The following is a 20,130-nucleotide window of genomic DNA, read 5'->3' on the forward strand; positions in this document are numbered from 1 at the left end:
GCTTTGCATCCCAGGGGTAATGCCCACTTGACCATCATGTATCACATTTTAAAGTGCTTCTGGATTCCATTTGATAGTATTTTGTTGAGGATGTTTAGGTCTGTGTTCATCAAGAATATTCATCTATTTTCTTTAGTCATTATGTCTCTTCCTGATTTTCTGTGCCAAGAGCACACAGTAGAGAAAGGATGGTCTTTTCAATAATGGTGTGAAAACCGGGCATCCCTATGCATAAGAAATAAAATTAGGCCTTCTTTAACTCCATATAAAAATCAACTAACAATGGACATAATACCTGAAGCCATATACTTATAAATGACATGGAGGAAAAAAAATTTTCCTGCCATTAATTCGGAACTGATTTCTTTGAATTTAATAACAAAGCACAGGAAAAACTATGTGCAATTATGTATCTGACGAGAAGTTCTACCCAAATGTATAAATAACCCATACAACTCAATAGGAAATAACAAATGACCTGATAAAAAAGGGCAAAAACCTGGATAACTTTTTTCAGAAGATACATGCATGGCAAATAGAAAACGAAAAGGTTCTCAACATTCCTAATTATCAGAGGAATTCAAATAAAAAGCACAATGTGATATCACCTCACACCAGTTAATATGGCTATTATCAGAAATGTAATAGATGACAAATGTTGGCAAGAATGTGGGGAAAAGGGAATATGCTGTGGTAGGATTGATTACTCGATGAGTTGAAAATAAAGCTGTCATATAATCTGGTGATCCCACTTCTTGTTATATACTCAAAGGGAATAAAATTATTTTGCCAAAGACATGTTCGTTGCAAGATTATTAGTAATAGTGTAGATTTGTAAAATAATTTAATGACTGTAAATGGATGAATGTATAAAAAAATGTGTATATATAAAACTGAATTTTATTTGGCTTTGAAAAGAAGGAAATTCTGACATTTGCAACAACACGGATGGGCCTGGAGGACATGATGTTAAGTGGAACAAGCCAGATGCAGAAAGACAAACACTGCATGATCTCATTTACATGTGGGATCTAAAATATTCAAGCTCTTGAAAGCAGAGAGCAAAATAGTGTGTCCCAGACCTGGGAGGAGAGGGAAATTGGGTGATGTTGGTCAAAGGGTACATAGTTTCAGTTGTACAGGGTGAATGAATTCTGGAGATCTAATGTACAATGTTCCTGTATTTAATACTGTACTGTAAAATAATTTTTGCTAAAAGGGTAGATCTTAGGTATTCTCATCAGACACATACACTCACACCCATAGTACATTTAAAAAAAATAAAGCGGTACCTCTGTGACATGATGGATATACAAATTACCTTGAGTATGATGAGCATTTTACAATTATATTGGATGTGGTTTGGATCTGTGTCCTGTCCCAAATCTCATGTTGTATTATAATCCTCAGTTGTGAAGGTGGGACCTGGTGTGTGATGACTGGGTCATGGTGTGGGTCTTTCATGAATGGTTTAGAATCAACACCTGGTACTGTTCTCACAACAGTGCGTGAGTTCTCACGAGATCTGGTTGTCTAACAGTGTGTAGACACCCCCTACCACTTCCTGTGGCTTCTGCTCTGGCCACGTGATGTGCCTACTCCCCTTTGTCTTCTCCCATGATTATAACTTTCCTGAGTCTCCTGGAAAGGAGAAGCCACTGCATCTCCTGTACAGCCTGTAGAACTGTGAGCCAATTAAACATTTTTGTTTTTTCAAACTACTCAGTCTCGGGCATTTCTTCATAGCAATATAAAAATGGGCTAATATAATATCAAAACATCAAGTGGTGTACCTCAAACATATACATTATTAAAATATTTCAATTACACCTCAATACAACTGAAAAAAAAAACTTACTCTGAGAATAAAGAAACATATACTTCACATTTTCTCAATAAAAATGAAAAGAATGTAGTAAAACTTACACTAAGATATATGTAACAGCTCTGCTTATAAGATTCATAAACTGGAAACAAATTTAAGGTGTATTGACAGGAAAATCAATCAAAATATTGTCATTTATTTACTTAATGGGCTGACTCAGATGTAAAATATCTCTGCTCTCTCTCTCTCTCTCTCCATATGTACATGAACATTTTGAGTTTTCGTATCAGAGTCAGTCCATTAATTGAATAAGTGTCAATATGTTGATGTAATTTTATACATTAAATATCACAAATTAACCTCAAAGATAGCAAAGAAGTTCCTCACCAATAAAATGTCTATAAAGTTTGATTCCATTAATATAAAGTTCAAAGCAGGGAAAAATAGATCTATAGAGTCAGAAATCGAAACATTTCCCCATGCAGGATTTGACCGCAGGCACAGAGAAAGATGTGTGTTGTGGGGATGGACTTGCTCTTCAGGCTGCCTTAGGTGCTGGGAACAACAGTATTCACATTTGCCAGAAACTAGCTTGTGACACATTTCAGATCTATCATTTTTTTCTTATGTATAAAATTTATCTCATAAAAACAACACAAAAGGTAGAATAGTTTGAAATTCAGCAAACAATAAAATTAATATTAAAATCTCTCCAAAGTATGAACATTGTTATGTGAATTAACAAAATGCATTTGAGTATACCTACTAAAATTAAATCCCAGAAATCAAAAAGATAACGGTAACACCTGAAACTTAATAATTTATAAGCATACATTTCATAGGGAAGGAAAAAATAGTCAAGACATGAGGAACATGTATTTTCTCCAATCAAATGACACTAAATTATATATACAATATTGTAACCTGTGTCATTAGTGTAAATTACTAATATTTTGTGTTCTATTACAACAGAACAACTTTTAAAAAAGATATTTGAGATCACATGAACTAAATTGAATGTATTTTCAATATTGGCCCAATTATTACACCTCTAATAATACCCTGGTTTTGAGTAGGGCCTTGAAAAAAATAATTATTTTAAGGTCGGTGATCTGCCTGCCTCAATCTCCCATTGCGCTAGGATTACAGGCATGAGCTGTGCAAATATTTGTTAAGCGCCTACTTTGTGCCAGGCATGTGCTAGACACCCTCACTGTGTGCTGTTCCCACACCACAATCATCTGCTCAGAAATTAAAACCGAAAAAGGAACATTGTCGCAACCACACAAACTGGGGGGCAGGGGGCAGGATCGGGGATGGAGGCGATTCCCAGGCCAGAAAATGCAGCCACCAGAAACCTGTTTTCCATTTCTCGGTAAGTCTCCACTAAACAGTTGTTTTAAAGCCTCTCGATGTTGACCGAGAGGAATGTTGTTTTCTCTCTGCTCCCTCCGGGGTTGGCGCCTGGTGGGCGTTCAAATACTCTGAATGCTATTTGATAAAAGGACTCCGGTGGCTTGGTGAAAAGAATATCAGTATTTGGATTAGAAAATTTTTTGTTCAGTTCATATGGTTGCAACAGCCCTTATGAACGATATACACATCCCTGACCTGACTGCGTAAATGTTGAAGGTAGACCTGGCTCTGGATTCCCGAGTCAGAATCTCCAGTTGTCCACACGCCCACAAGGCCCGAGAAGCCAGAGGAGATTTCTATTCTGGAAAGGAGTGAGTGGACGGCACAACTGGTTTGGAGACACGACAAACTGCGCCTGCATTTACAGAAGCAACGCACACAGGGAACGTCCTAGCGCCATCTGGTCTCCCACACACGCCTGGGACTCACCGGCGGGTACCCGGGCCTTGGCCAACCCTAGTTGTCTGTACCCAGCTTAGGAGGCCTGGGCGGAAGTCATGCAGGTCATGGATCTTCCGGTCCAGCACCTCCAGGAAGCTCTTCACCTCCACCTCCAGGTGGCGCTGTCGGGATTTACTCTCCTCAGCGCCTGTCTTTAGGGAACGCGCTTTGTCTTCCAGGTTTTGAACGTCTCTCTGCGGCCTCCATCTTCTCAGAGACACCGTCGCGCTCTGACGTGAGCTGAGGTGTGAGTTCACTTTGTTTCCGGAGATCTTCCAGCTCTGCCTCCTTTTCTCGGAGCTCGGCCTCCAGCTCCTCGCTCCTCCTCCTCAGCTGCGTGTTCTTCTCCTTCTCTCTGTGGATGTCACGGCCTCTTCCTCTGCTCCGCGCTGGCCGCCGACTCCTGCAGCGCCTTATATTTACAAGGTAAGAAGTAATGTTATGATTTGTGAATACAATATGGAATAACTTAGATTATTAAGAAATGATTAAGATAATTATCATTCGTCACCTGAAATTCTTATTTATTGTGACAACCACATTTGAAATGACGATTCGTTAACAGTAGTTAAATGAACAAATACAAATCAATTGATGTAAACAATTAAAAATAAAATCAATAATGAAATACTCCAATATTTTACATTTAGCTCATCATTAAGTTTGATTCTTTAGGACATATTTTTAGAATTATTTTATTGTAATGTTTATTATTAATTCCTACACATTATGCGTAGGTCTGTGCATTTATGTATTTTTCTTTGTTTTTTTTTTAAACTTATTTTTATTTTTTGAGATGGAATCTTGCTCTGTCGCTCAGGCTGGAGTACAGTGGTGCCATCTTAGGTCACTGCAATCTATGCATTCCGGGTTCAAGTGATTCTCCTGCTTCAGCCTACCAAGTAGCTGGGATTAAAGGCACGTGCCAACACGCCCGGCTAATTTTTGTATTTTTAGTAGAGACAGAGGTGCACTGTGTTGCTCAGGTTGGTCTCGAACTCCTGGCCTCATGTGATCTGGCAACCTAGGCCTTCCAAGGTGCTGAAATTACATGCCTGAGCCACTGTGTCCGGCCTGTACATCTTTCTATGGTTATAAATTTGTGTCCCTATAACTTTGTAGCTGCTGATGTCAACAAATGTTAATAAAACTCTGGAACAATCGGTGCAAAAAATTAGAAATGGTTATTTCATGAAGGTATATACTTAAATATATATATTTTGTTTTAAAAATTACTAAAATTTAAATACTAACCATAATAAATTCATAATAAATACAAGTAATAAAATGTCACAGCCTAGAATTCTCCAGAGTCCGGCAAACACAAACCTGACTTCTCCAGCTAATGAGAAAGGAAACCTCTCCCTGCACCGGCTCCTGGGACCTGTCCCGTCCTCAGTGGGTCCCGAACGCCCCCTGGGGGATCCACGCGCCCCTGTAGGGAGGTTTGTGTCTGGGCTCACACTGACCTCCCCTCACTGTGTTTCTGGCACAGTAATACACGGCTGTGTCCTCGGTTTTCAGGCTGCTCATTTGCAGACTGGCGATGCTTTTGGAATCATCTCTTGAGATAGTGAATCTGCCTTTCCCAGACGCGGCGTATTCTGTTCTCCCACCATTAGCTTTGTTTCTCATGAAACCTACCCACTCCGGCCCCTTCCCTGGAGCCTGGCGGACCCAGCTCATGTAGTGGTCACTGAAGGTGAATCCAGAGACTGCACAGGAGAGTCTTAGGGACCCCCCAGGCTGGACCAAGCCTCTCCCAGAGTCCACCAGCTGCACTTCACACTGGACACCTGCAAACACAGAGACACCAAGGTCAGAAACTGCCACACATATCCACTGTTTCTCTCACTCATATCCACTCACACTCATTATCTCTAGTTCTCCATGAATTACCTTTCAAAACAGCTACAAGGAAAACCCAGCTCAGCCAAAATTCCTTGGCCGGTGGTCTGTGTTGAGTGCTGATCACCTAGTGGAAACCTCTGGGAATCCCAGGCTGGGGCTCCTCTCCCAGAGCTGCAGAGTCAGGGCTGGGCTGGTTTTCATCAGGAGAGGGAGGACCCTATTTGCATGTCTCCTACTATATGGCAAGCACTGGGGTGGGACGCCTGAGAAGATGGTCCCCAGATGAGATGACTGTCCCTTGTAGAAATTTGGTGACAATGATGGTATTTGGAAAATATTCTGTCTCATTATAAAATTATGCTGTGATAAACACTTTGAAATGATCACCCTATTTTATTTTTACATACTTGTGTAAATTGTGTTTTATCAGAACCAGTGGTTTCTCCATGTAGAGATGCTCAGTATGTGTCTAAGAGCTGATATCTGGGACGGGTAAACCCTGGTATCTGGGCCTGTGCTCCTCATCACTGGCCCCAATTACTCCCTGAACCAGCTCCAGGACAGAGGTGGACATGCCTAGTGTGGTTTGTGGAACCCATTTCCTGTATTGAGAACATGTGTGTTTTTGCTGCATTCTAGCATTCACCTAAAAATATGGTGAGAACTAAGGTTCAGGCAGATAAATTCTTAAGTATTTCTGAAATTTAATATACATTTTTTCTATCATTCTGTCACTCCTTCTTTGTCTAAGTTTCCATTTGTTCCTTGTAATGAATTTTATAAGTTTTAGTTCGGAGATAATAAACTTTCACATATTTAAAGTGTATAGTTGATAAACATGATGTAACCATCATCATTATCAAGGTGGACAAGAAAATTCTCAACATTTTCTTTTGTTCTTCTATATTCTTCCTCCTTTTCCCTTTCTTTCTTCTACTCATTTCCCTGACAACTACTGATCTTTACATTGCTGCAGATTCAATTTAATTCATCAGAACGTAAAAAATGAAATATCAGGGTATATATTCTTGTTTGGCTTATTTTAGTTAGTGTAAATAATTAGGTGTTTTACCTTGTAGTTATGTATATCAGACATTTACTTATTATAAATGCTGGGTAGTATTCTAGCAAACAAATTTACCCTAACTTTTTTTTATTAAGCAGCTGAACAATATTTGATTTTTTTTTGTCATTCTTAAAAAATCTACTACTAAGCTTGGAAATGTATATAGAAAATGAATATATTTGTCTTATGTTTAGAACTGCACCAACAATAACAGATAAACATGGAAGATGGAACTTTGCAAATTTTCTTTAATACTTTGGATAATTACAGTTTCAAAACCAACAATAAATCTCAAGTTTAGGGATAAGTAAGTTCTCATAGTGATTAACAAAGCCAGGGTTTGAAATTACATATAGAAGAGTCTGGAATATGAAATATAGGCTACTCCAATAAAAAAATACAAATACATATTGGATTGCTTGAAATTGAGTGTGGTAAGTATTTTGTAGTGTGAAATTTTAAGGAACCACATATTAAAAGCTAACCTATCATCTTGAAACCCTTTCCCTGGAGAAGGGGACAGTCATAAAAATCCTTTCTCGAAGTGTCTGTCTGGGAGAAAAGAAGAGCCCACACTTCTAAAATATATTAAGATCCAATTCCTTTATTTCCACTACAGAACTAAGAATTTGCTCTGCCAAGGCAAACCACTGAAACCAGAATCCTAGGGACACTGTTTCAACCCCTCAGGAGTTGAGATGGGAACAGAGGTCTCCACCCAAAGCCCATTGAGAAGCAGCTCCTCTCTCTATATTATGGAATGATAGCCTTAGTCTGCAGGGTAGGGCAGCAGAACTGGAAGGTGGTGGCGTCAATGGAGAACACGAGCTGTGGGAGGGAGCACCTGGGGAAAGCAGGAGGACACTACCCCAGGGGAAGAGGCAAGAACACACAGACCAGCATCTCATCTGGTGGAGGGTGAGAAACACTCTCAAGGTCACGCCCAGACTCAGGGTCACGATGCCTTCCTAGGAATAAGGACCCAGGAATATGGACCCTTTAGTCTAATGCCCTTCAGCAACTGAGAAATTGTCAGTAAATAAAACACTTTAATGCACTTGTTTCTTAATGAATAACACTTGATAAAAGTGGTGGTTATGAAATAATAATTTATATCACTAATACAAATTTTCATTTAGGATATATTCTCCTACCTGATGTAAATCAGCTCAGAAGGCAGAAGTTATTGCACTTAATAGAGCTTGTATATTAACCAAAGACCAGGATTAAATACAGATGTTCTACAGTAGCACAGAATCTAAAATGTGCTGCAAGCAGAGGAAGTTTTTAAATCTTCTGGAAGCCCCGTCAAAATAGACAACAAGAAAAGACACTTTTAAATGAATTCCTACACGTTAGAGACCTGACATATGAATTTGAAACAAATGAAAATAAAGAGAAAAATGAAACATTAGTATGAAAACTGGAATAATGTTCGGGTGCATCATTACATCAAACACTCAATCTTAAGCTGGTGTGTAGTATTATCTAAACATGGAAGGCATCGCCATTGTTCACATCATACAGAATCCATCTCACAATAATCTGGGTATGTTGATAAATTGGCATCTTTAAATAAAAAATTATAAAACTTTAATAAAATATGGAAACTCTCTTGGCCAAGAGTTATCCCACTAGCACTATGACATCACGGTCCCTCCCTCAGGACACATCAGTTACTGTCCTATGACCCGGGAGCTGAAAGATTCATACATTTAGAAATTTTACCCTCATTGCTCACCTTTGTCCTATTGCATGCCTGTGTTACACAATATTGAAAGTAATTTTTGTTTTATATTCACTGCAATCACCGAAAGTTTAATGTTGCCTTTCATGTCATCTTTTAACAGTATTTTGTGATCTTCAACCATGAAATTATGTCCATTAGAAGAAACATCAGGAAAAAAATCTGCTGTTGAATCATATTGGAATAAATATTATCAGGCACTATGAACCAAAATACTGCAGAAAAAAATTCAGGGAGTATTCTTGGGTTGATATTTTGCAACTAAATAATCAGTTCAGACCAGATGTGGTGGCTTATGCCTTTAATTCCACTACTTTGAGAAGCAAAACAGAAGAAGGGGAATCATATGAGACTAGGAGTTTGAGAGCAGCCTGGGCAACATAGAGAGATCCCATTTCTATGAAAGAACTTTTTAAAAAAATCAGCTGGGTTTGGTGATGCACCCCTCTAGTCCTACATAGTCAAGAGGCTGAAACAGAAGGATTGTTTGGGCTGGAAGTTCAAGGTAACAGTGAACTGCACTCCAACCTGTGTGAAAGAGTAAGACCCTATCTCTAATTTTAATAGTAATAGGCAAGAATTGTACACTATTGTAAGGCTACTCAAATAGAAGATATTAAACTGAGAATCCTCAGAAATCCTCTGGTGCTTCTGATGTTTTGGAACAGGCATCTCACCTAAGACATTATAGGCAGATAATCTTAGAGAGTGAAAATTCTCCACAAAAGTCATTGGAACACAACACTTGTCTAATCCCCTGCCCCGTGCCTTTCACGTCTTTCTCCTCATTTTCCTCCTCCTTTTCATTATTATTTGCTTATTCTTAAAATCAGTCTTCTCATTTTGTGTAGACCTGGTTGTTGTCCACCCATATTGGGCTGATCTTTTTTATTCATGATTTTTATAGTTTCTACATAGAATAAGTCATCAGACTATTTTTCTTATGTCTGACTGCTGATGACTTAACACTCATTCCTCCCTCATCTCTTTTCTTTCCCATATGAGGTAAATCTAGTCAGGAATCACAGGAATTCCCTATTTGAAGCCATTTGGAGGTTCACACCCCACAAACTCCTTTCTGTGAGTGAGACCCCTCACTCTGCCTCCACCACCAAACCCCTATAGGAACCCTGAGCCAGTCTCCTTTCTTGCTCGACCAAGCCATTTTGGACATTCCTGAGAGACCAGCACTACTCTTGGCAGACACCTCCAGAGGTAATTAACCTTTCCATATTCACGTGGGGGAGTGTGTGGCACCGACAGATATGACATCCATACTGCATTTTAGTTGTGATATCTTGGCCTATTTATGGTGTCAACTAGAACTGATGCTGTGAGCTTGGTGCCACTGCTCCTCACCACAGAATACACCTGTTCCCTGACCCAACTCCAGAAGAGAGCTGGCATGCCTGGTATGGTTTGTTTACTCCCGTTATGTAATAAAATCATGACATTATGTTGTTGTATTCTAGTGTTTCCCTAGGAATATAGGTAAACTTAGGGTTTATTCATGTGCATATTCTGGAGTCTTTGATTTCTCTTATATATTTAATGAAATCTTTAATTCTGTGTTGAGAAATTTAAAATTTATTCAGTTTGATGAGTGAAGTTCTTATGCCATTGTTCTGTGATTTTCTTTTTTAATATCTTCTATATTTCATTCGTCTCTAACTCATTTTCTACCATATTCTAGGTGTTTAAATTTGTAATAGTTTAATGAGGTGAAAATAGCAAATAGTGGCCCTCCCATAATGTGTATAACTTGAAAAATAGTGACATAACCATTACCTTTCTCAACATAGAAAAAAACTCAACTGTACTCAATATTTCCTTTTGTTTTCCTATATTTCCTGCTTCCAGACCTCCCCTTCTCACACTACGTCCAGAGTCAACTACTGGTTTTCTTTATGTAACATTAGATTGGTTTTCATATAATAGAGTTTATAAAAGTGGAATAGTATGTATGGACTTGTATGTGTTTGTCATATTTTACTCATCATATGTACTTGTGAATTTACCCTTACTTTTGAGTGTAGTCAGCAGTACCTTATTGTAACAATAGGTGTTTTTTCCGGTGAATGAATTTACCACAATGTGTTTATTAATTAAGCTGCTGATTGATATTTGGATTGCTTTCACTATCTGGCTATTATTTTTTTTTTTTAAAGTGGTATTATCTTAGAAAAGTACATAGCTGAGAAACACAACATTCTTATTCTTACAACAATATGAACAGCTGGTAAGCTGGGAAAACTACACTTTAATCTATGGTTTTCAGCACATCAGGTAATCAAAGTTGTAGAATTCTGTGTGTGTGTGAGATTGTGACTGAGAGAGTAGAAGAGAAGAAGGGAAAAAGAAGAGAAAGAGATTGTACATAACTGACCGTAATTTATGAGGTGCTCAAATAAGTACAGGGACTCAGAGTCTTAAGGGAAAAGGTCCACGTAAGATGGAGAGGATGACTTGATGCACCTGCATATGGTTATATATTTGTATAAATGACACTTTCTAATAATACAAAGAATCATGTACGTGAGAATAAACTAGGTGTCTAGTGGTGAAATATAATGATGATGCCAAATCCCATCTCCAGCACCTTTTCCCTGCAATTACACCTTCCTTGGTGTGTGTCCTGAGTGCCTCCTAGTGTCATGAGCGTCTCCTGTTGCTCCTGAGCGGCCCTGCCAGGAGGTTTGTGTCTGGGCTCACAATGATTTCCCCTCACTGTGTTTTTTTAATAAGAATTCATGACTGTGTACTTGTTGTTCAGGTCGCTCAGCTGTAGGAAAAACTGTTTTTTCGCATGTGGATCTGGAGATGGTGCCTGGACTCCTCTTGAGGAGTGGGTTAGGTTGTGCACTCCATCATGAGCTGTGCACCTGATCCAGTCCAGTTTCTTCCCTGGCGGCTGATGGATCCAGATCCAGCAGGAAGCACTGGTTGTGATGGAGAATACAGAGATGGCACAGATGAGGGAGAGGGTCTGTGAGGGCTTCACAAGTCCAAGAGTGCGCTGAGAAACACAGTTGTCGGCATGCACAGGTTCTGAACAGCACGTTGAAATTCACAAAATATGCACATTTTGATGCATAAATAAAAACAGGACTGTATTGGCAATAATATATAGAAACAGCTCAGAAATAAACTGATATATCTATGGCAAATTGATTTTCAGCATGAAAACCCACAATACACAATGGATAAATCATAGTCTGTCTCTAAGAGGATGTTAGAAAAACTGGATCTACACATGCAAAGAATTAAGAATTTTAGTTTAGAATAAACACAAAAATCAACTCTAAATGGGATAGATTGTTAAATGTATGGCTTGTAATTGTAAAATTTCCCCTACCCAGAAAATAATAAGAATGATTTCCTGTATTTCATATTAAAGTCACAGACAACAAAAGCAGAATTGAACAAGTGGAACTACATCACAACAAAAAGATTTTGCAAAACATGGAAAAAATTCCAACCAACAGAATGGGAATATAATTGCAAGTCATGCATCTGAAAAAGTGTTAATATCCACAGTATACATGCAACTTCTACAACTCATTAGCAAAATCATAATCGTCTGATCTTAAAATGGTCAGTTTTATACCTTAAAAAAATTACGAACTTAGATCTCATGTCAAAGATTCTTCCCTCTGGGTAATGGAAAGTTTTATGGTACACTTGATTAGGGTAGACTTTGTAGTTATTCAATCCAAAATTAATATATGTGGTGTTATCCTGGTGCAGTTGCTGACACCTGTAATCCCAGCACTTTGAAAGGCTGAGTTGGTACCAGTACCATGCTGTTTTGGTTACTGTAGCCTTGTAGTATAGTTTGAAGTCAGGTAGCGTGATGCCTCCAGCTTTGTTCTTTTGACTTAGGATTGTCTTGGCAATGCAGGCTCTTTTTTGGTTCCATATGAACTTTAAAGCAGTTCTTTCCAATTCTGTGAAGAAACTCATTGGTAGCTTGATGGGGATGGCATTGAATCTATAAATTACCTTGGGCAGTATGGCCATTTTCACGATATTGATTCTTCCTATCCATGAGCATGGTATGTTCTTCCATTTGTTTGTGTCCTCTTTTATTTCACTGAGCAGTGGTTTGTAGTTCTCCCTGAAGAGGTCCTTTACATCCCTAGTAAGTTGGATTCCTAGGTATTTCATTCTCTTTGAAGCAATTGTGAATGGAAGTTCATTCATGATTTGGCTTTCTGTTTGTCTGTTACTGGTGTATAAGAATGCTTGTGATTTTTGCACATTAATTTTGTATCCTGAGACTTTGCTGAAGTTGCTTATCAGCTGAAGGAGATTTTGGGCTGCGCGACAATGGGGTTTTCTAAATACACAATCATGTCATCTGCAAACAGGGACAATTTGACTTCTTCTTTTCCTAACTGAATATCCTTTATTTCTTTCTCTTGCCTGATTGCCCTAGCCAGAACTTCCAACACTATGTTGAATAGGAGTGGTGAGAGAGGGCATCCCTGTCTTGTGCCAGTTTTCAAAGGGAATTTTTCCAGTTTTTGCCCATTCAGTATGATATTGACTGTGGGTTTGTCACAAATAGCTCTTATTATTTTGAGGTACGTTCCATCAATACCGAATTTATTGAGCATTTTTAGCATGAAGGGCTGTTGAATTTTGTCAAAGGCCTTTTCTGCATCTATTGAGATAATCATGTGGTTTTTGTCTTTGGTTCTGTGTATATGCTGGATTACGTTTATTGATTTGCGTATGTTAAACCAGCCTTGCATCCCAGGGATGAAGCCCACTTGATCATGGTGGATAAGCTTTTTGATGTGCTGCTGGATCCGGTTTGCCAGTATTTTATTGAGGATTTTTGCATCGATGTTCATCAGGGATATTGGTCTAAAATTCTCTTCTTTTGTTGTGTCTCTGCCAGGCTTTGGTATCAGGATGATGTTGGCCTCATAAAATGAGTTAGGGAGGATTCCCTCTTTTTCTGTTGATTGGAATAGTTTCAGAAGGAATGGTACCAGCTCCTCCTTGTAACTCTGGTAGAATTCAGCTGTGAATCCATCTGGTCCTGGACTTTTTTTGGTTGGTAGGCTATTAATTATTGCCTCAATTTCAGAGCCTACTATTGGTCTATTCAGGAATTCAGCTTCTTCCTGGTTTAGTCTTGGGAGAGTGTAAGTGTCCAGCATGGTACTGGTACCAAAACAGAGATAAAGACCAATGGAACAGAACAGAGCCCTCAGAAATAATACCACACATCTACAGCCATCTGATCTTTGACAAACCTCAGAAAAACAAGAAATGGGGAAAGGATACCCTATTTAATAAATGGTGCTGGGAAAATTGGCCAGCCTTAAGTAGAAAGCTGAAACTGGATCCTTTCCTTACTCCTTATACGAAAATTAATTCAAGATGGATTAGAGACTTAAATGTTAGACCTAATACCATAAAAGCCCTAGAAGAAAACCTGGGTAATACCATTCAGGACATAGGCATGGGCAAGGTCTTCATGTCTAAAACACCAAAAGCAACGGCAACAAAAGCCAACATTGACAAATGGGATCTAATTAAACTAAAGAGCTTCTGCACAGCAAAAGAAACTACCATCAGAGTGAACAGGCAACCTACAGAATGGGAGAAAATTTTTGCAATCTACTCATCTGACAAAGGGCTAATATCCAGAACCTACAAAGAACTCAAACAAATTTACAAGAAAAAAACAAACAACCCCATCAAAAAGTGGGCAAAGGATATGAACAGACATTTCTCAAAAGAAGACATTCATACAGCCAACAGGCACATGAAAAAATGCTCATCATCACTGGCCATCAGAGAAATGCAAATCAAAACCACAATGAGATACCATCTCACACCAGTTAGAATGGCAATCATTAAAAAGTCAGGAAACAACAGGTGCTGGAGAGGACGTGGAGAAATAGGAACACTTTTACACTGTTGGTGGGATTGTAAACTAGTTCAACCATTATGGAAAACAGTATGGTGATTCCTCAAGGATCTAGAACTGGAAGTACCATATGACCCAGCCATCCCATTACTGGGTATATACCCAAAGGATTATAAATCATGCTGCTATAAAGACACATGCACACATATGTTTATTGCGGCACTATTCACAATAGCAAAGACTTGGAATCAACCCAGATGTCCATCAGTGACAGACTGGATTAAGAAAATGTGGCACATATACACCATGGAATACTATGCAGCTATCAAAAAGGATGAGTTTGTGTCCTTTGTAGGGACATGGATGCAGCTGGAAACCATCATTCTCAGCAAACTATCACAAGAACAGAAAACCAAACACCGCATGTTCTTACTCATAGGTGGGAACTGAACAATGAGATCACTTGAACTCGGGAAGGGGAACATCATACACTGGGGCCTGTCATGGGGAGGGGGGAGGGGGGAGGGATTGCACTGGGAGTTATACCTGATGTAAATGACGAGTTGATGGGTGCTGACGAGTTGATGGGCGCAGCACGCCAACATGGCACAAGTATACATATGTAACAAACCTGCACGTTATGCACATGTACCCTAGAACTTAAAGTATAATAATAAAAAATTTAAAAAAATAAATAAAAAAAGAAAGGCTGGGTTGGGTGGATCATCTGAGGTCAGGAGTTTGAGACAAGTCTGACCAATATGATGAAACCCCATCTCCACTAAAAATACAAAAATTGGCCAGATGTGGTGGCATGTGCCTGTAGTCCCAGCTACTCTGGAGGCTGAGGCAAGAGAATTGCTTGAACCCGGGAGGTGGACGTTGCAATGAGCTGAGATCGTGCAATTGAACTCCAGCCTGGGTGACAGAGTGAGACTCCATCTCAAATATATATATATATACACACATACATATATATATATGGTTCTGAATTTACTTAATAGATGTTATTAAAACTGTCATCAGTTGACTCTAGGTTAGGTAGATTGTCAATGATAAAATGAGTGGACCAGATTCCATCGGAGCAGAACTGGATAAAATTAAATTCCATGGAATTAAATTCCATGGTAATTCGGCAGCTTCACCTTTCTCTGGGACTTCCAGCCTGCACTTATTTATAGATGATCTTATAGACATTGGATATTCCTAGACATCTCCAAAGTCTGTCATCCTCTACGTCTCACAGAAATGTGGCATGTCCACCTGTAGCTTGTCAACCCTGAATAACAGACATAAAGAGATTTTAAAATGTGATAACATTTATTCTAGGATGTGCATTGCAATGGAAATATGTATGGGTGCATTCAGGTTGGTAAAGGAAGATAAAGAATTAAGGAAAAATGAGGAGAGTTACATCAGCTGTTTTGAGACAATTATCCTGGGCTAGAAGGATCAATAACAGGGGTAACATCACTGTAAGGTTGAACAAGCAGTTGTTGGGCAGATATACTTGGAGAAGTAATTCTTTTAAGGTTGTGATGGCTTTTGTGCAAGGTTGTGGCGGTGCAGAGTCTATGATAGTTCTTGTTATCAGGAACATGTGCGTTAGAACCCTCCTTCATGGCCTTCCCCAGATTCATTCGTTAGGGTTTTAACACAAGTGGCTCCATCTTGATTCTAATAAATTTCACAAGCTCTTTCTAACACTACTTCTGAAGCAGATGACTCTGACGGCTTGAACAGGGTTAATTCCACACATCCACATCCCATTTTGATAAAATAAGTTTATCCCCTTCACTATTATCAGCCAACTGCATTCGCAGATGAGTCTACACACAACACAGTGGAGGGTCCTGAGCAGATGGGGAGGGAGGGAAGTCCCATCAGCCTTTCCCATGTGGCTGCAGGAGCCACAGCCTGAGCCCCACCTGAGCTCCAAGAAAATGCCTTGAGCCCTGGAATGTAGACCACAGAGACCATCTGTTTCTTTTTCAGGAAGCAGGGAAAGCAAATAAAAAAGGGAGAACAAACACTCCAAAGAAAGAACATGGATAGGGAGCGAAGGAGCACCAGGTCAGTGCTGATGCTGATTGGATTTAGTGTCAGGAGAAGGGTCAGATGAGAAACCTGTGAGCTTCTACATGACACTGACCCTGGCCCAGCCTTTCTATTGACTGCTATCAGAGTCCTTAGCTAAAGACTGTTCTAGTCCAGGAATCTCCCTGAGGATTCTGTACTGGGCATGATTGGAGACGACTCACCAGGCACCCCTGAGCTTCCTCAGGACTCTGATCTTGGTGGCCATAGTTGAGGCCTTTTCATCTCAGTAAACGTCAATCTGCATTTGGTGCATGTGAGAATAGGTCCTCATATTAAAATACTTTTAAAAATATGTAGAGATGACATTAGGAAGCACAGAATTCTAAACTTAGAGAGGTTCACTGGAGAAACCGTGAGGAGAAGACGAGGTCCCACATCCTGACAGGAAATCAGCCTCTATAGCACCTGCCTCTGGGGTTGACTCTGATCAGTGGGTCCTGAGCAGCCCCTGCAGCTGATTTCCCCTGAACGTTTCTGCAGGGAGGTTTGTGTCTGGGCTCACACTGACCTCCCCTCACTGTGTGTCTCGCACAGTAATAGACAGCCGTGTCCTCGGCTCTCAGGCTGTTCATTTGCAGATACAGTGTGTTCTTGGCGTTGTCTCTGGAGATGATGAATCGGCCCTTGACAGAGTCTGGGTACAATGTGGTACTACCGCTACCAGTGCTAATACTTGAGACCCACTCCAGCCCCTTCCCTGGAGCCTGGCGGACCCAGTCCATGTAGTGGTCACTGAAGGTGAATCCAGAGGCTACACAGGAGAGTCTCAGGGACCCCCCAGGCTGTACCAAGCCTCCCCCAGACTCCACCAACTGCACTTCACACTGGACACCTGCAAACAAGAAGAAACCCCAGTCAGAAACTTCCACATGTATCCACTGTTTATCTCACTCTTATCCACTCACACTCAATTTCAATAGTTCTCAATGAATTACCTTTTAAAATAGCAACAAGAAAAACCCAGCTCAGCCCAAACTCCATGATGCGTCCTCTGTGCTCCGTCCTTATCACCAAATGAAAACACCTGAAAATGCCAGGTCTGGGCCTCCTCTCCCAGAGCTGCAGGGTCAGGGCTGGGCTGGTTTTCATCAGCAGAGGGAGGGCTCTATTTGCATGTCTCCTACTATTTAGCAAGCTCTGGGATGAGAGGCCTGAGGAGACAGTGGGGCTAAGAGCATGAGGAGTGTCCTGGGGGAGATTTGTGATATTGGTAGCATTTAGAAACTGTGGTTTGTTATTGAAAGTTTGTTCTGTGATAAAATATTAAAACCTATAAAACTTATAATTTTGTAATTTCTATTTTAAAACAGTGGTATTGAGATACAATCGATCTACATAAACTGTGTATATTAAGTTAGCACCAATCATCTTTTATTTTTACATATGAAGAGGATACATGGTATGTGGTATCAATGTCATTTCCATGTTACAGATGAAAAATTCCTAGCAAAAGCACAGATGGGTTGTGCAATGTCCCCAGTGCTCACATTTGGTCAGAGTGAGCCTGGGTATCTGGACCTGTGCTTCTCACCACTGGACCTGACTGCTCCCTGAACCAAGCCCAGCACACAGGGGTCGCAGCTAGTGAGGTTTTCAGAACCTCTTCTCTGTAATGAGAACACGGTGTGATGTGTATGCACTGTTGTGATTACCTAACAATTGTAAAGAAAAGCACATTTCCTACAGTTTTATTTTCTTGGGTGTCACGCATTTTCTCATGTTAATGTCTATCTTTCTATCAATCTTTATTGAAAAAATTGTCCACTTATTTGCAATACTCGTATTGAGGCATTATTGTTGTGTAATAAATGTTGCTTAATTAAAGTGTGCATTTTAATAAGCTCTGAAGTCGAGCATGGTCTTACATACCAGTATTCCCAGCTATGTACGGCAGCAGAAGGAGGGTTGGTGGAGACCCAGGGTCTGAGGCTGCAGAGAGCTATGATCTCACCACTGAGATCCAGCTCGGATGACAAAGCAAGATCATGTCTCCAAAGGAAAAAAATGCAATTTCACATGTGCTCACCTGTGCTTCCCAAAAAACAATCAAGGTAACGATGAATTACACTTAAAAGTTTCCCTGGCTTCCTCCAATTCCTGCCTCCCAGTCATTTTTCTCTCACCATACTGAGTCAGTCCCTCACGTTTGTTACTTCAGATCTATTTTTCAAGATTTGGTTAAAGAGAAATCTTACAGTTTCTATTTCATTTGTGTGGCTTCTTGCTCAGCATAATACTTGAGAGTCAGTAATTTGGTTGTGTATGAGGAATGTGTTCATTGTAATGAAGAACAGAATTCCAGTTAATGAGTGTGCCCCTGCTATTTACAAAGCTCCTTAACATTTTTGTTATTTCCAGTTTCTGAGTGTTACAAATAAAGCTTCTACTCAGCCTGGAGATGCAGGCATCCAAGAGAAAAAAAAATGTATTATTTTTACAACTAAACTTACTGAGCTGCAAATTAGCACATTTTCTTTAAAACATCAGATTATTGATGTTATAGGACAAACAAGGGACCTTACATCTTGTGAAACTCAGTGACCTGCAGGAACAAACAGGAAGAGAATATGACCTTATCTGGGGCAGAGGCCAGCAAATGTCATGTAAGTGAATGCAGGATTAACTTAGACATATTCTTCAGATTGTTTAGAGTTGAGTATAGTAAAGAAGTTATTGTTTAAATTATCAGAGGACATACAACTGAGGATTCCTACTGCTATTGAAACCTTTTCTGCCAGGACTGAGGAGACATCACAAAAATCTCCAGCCTCTCCCTCCCAAGATGTTTCTGTGTAGGAAAGTGGAACAGCAGCTGTGGCTGAAATGCATCCAGACCCACCTCCCCTGCCACCACAACTTTACCAAATAATTAACATACAGGGGCAAAACCACTAACACCTCAGTGTTACAGGCACTGGAGGAACTCATAGAAACTGGGATGGAAGGAAGAAAAGCTCTGAAGCTCTGTCCATTCTCTTAGGAATGACAGTCTCATATCCCATCTCCTCTCTCTTCCCTCTGGAAAAACAGCCTCATCCTGCTGCCAAGGGCAGAAAAGAGGAAGCTGAAGACATCAGTGGGAAGACATAGTGGCTGCTGGAAGAAGATCTGGGAACAAACAAGAAGACCCTCTACCCGGGAATGGGAGGAAGATGCCTGGATCAGCATCACACCTGCAGGAGGGGCAGGGATACTTGGAAGGACACACCGAGTCGGGACTGTGATGTCTGCCTGGAGTATGGCTCCCTCAGAAGGACAGAGAATGTCCGTTCAGTGCAACCCCTCCCACCACATTGACAATTGTCAGGTCCTTGTGGCTCTGGGATGACCAGGGGGACCTGAAAGACAGAGTCTTTCAGGATGGCACAAGATTAAGGCCCAAAGCCAAGCAGGAAACAAAATTAAGATTTCACTGAATGAATCTGAGTGTCTGGTGGCTGCAGAGGAAACCCACAGCAATTCTGGCACCCACTGCAGTAAGGACTTTCAGATGTAGTCCTGAGTAGTTTCGCAGTTTTCTACAGTAAAGGCACAGAAGAGATAGGGCATGATCATCTACAAAAAACTCATAAAACAAATTGTGATCATCTACAAAAATGCAGAAGTCATAAAGCAAATAATTAGCTGACATAAGGAATCTGATAGAAGTATCTGTGGAACGTAAATTTTGAAATAACTTGCATAAATACTTTGAAACATTTACACTTGATCCCATAGAAGGTCTCTGTGTAACTTCATAAGAAATTGCCAACATGTGCTTATTTTAATAACTAATGTTTGTTAATATCATGCTTGTG

General features: G+C 40.0%; 1 long non-coding RNA gene and 1 pseudogene across 5 annotated transcripts in view; one reads left to right on the top strand and one right to left on the bottom strand.

Annotated features, from left to right (window-relative positions):
- The first annotated feature begins 3,852 nt into the window (after window positions 1-3,852).
- The window catches only part of LOC135971619 (uncharacterized), a 31,357-nt gene continuing 15,079 nt past the window's right edge, over window positions 3,853-20,130 (top strand). For all 4 annotated transcript variants that reach the window (XR_010587872.1, XR_012416220.1, XR_010587874.2 and 1 more), the window contains exon 1: window positions 3,853-4,108. This is a non-coding gene — a long non-coding RNA (uncharacterized lncRNA). The remainder of the gene's footprint in view (window positions 4,109-20,130) is intronic.
- LOC102138637 (uncharacterized) lies at window positions 11,084-17,388 on the bottom strand (annotated as a pseudogene). The gene is made up of 3 exons (XR_006699622.2): window positions 17,269-17,388; window positions 16,739-17,165; window positions 11,084-11,362 (listed from the first exon to the last, which is right to left on the bottom strand). The product of XR_006699622.2 is annotated as an uncharacterized protein (transcript).

The sequence above is a fragment of the Macaca fascicularis genome, chromosome 7, assembly GCF_037993035.2.
Source record: "Macaca fascicularis isolate 582-1 chromosome 7, T2T-MFA8v1.1".
Lineage (NCBI taxonomy): Eukaryota > Metazoa > Chordata > Mammalia > Primates > Cercopithecidae > Macaca > Macaca fascicularis.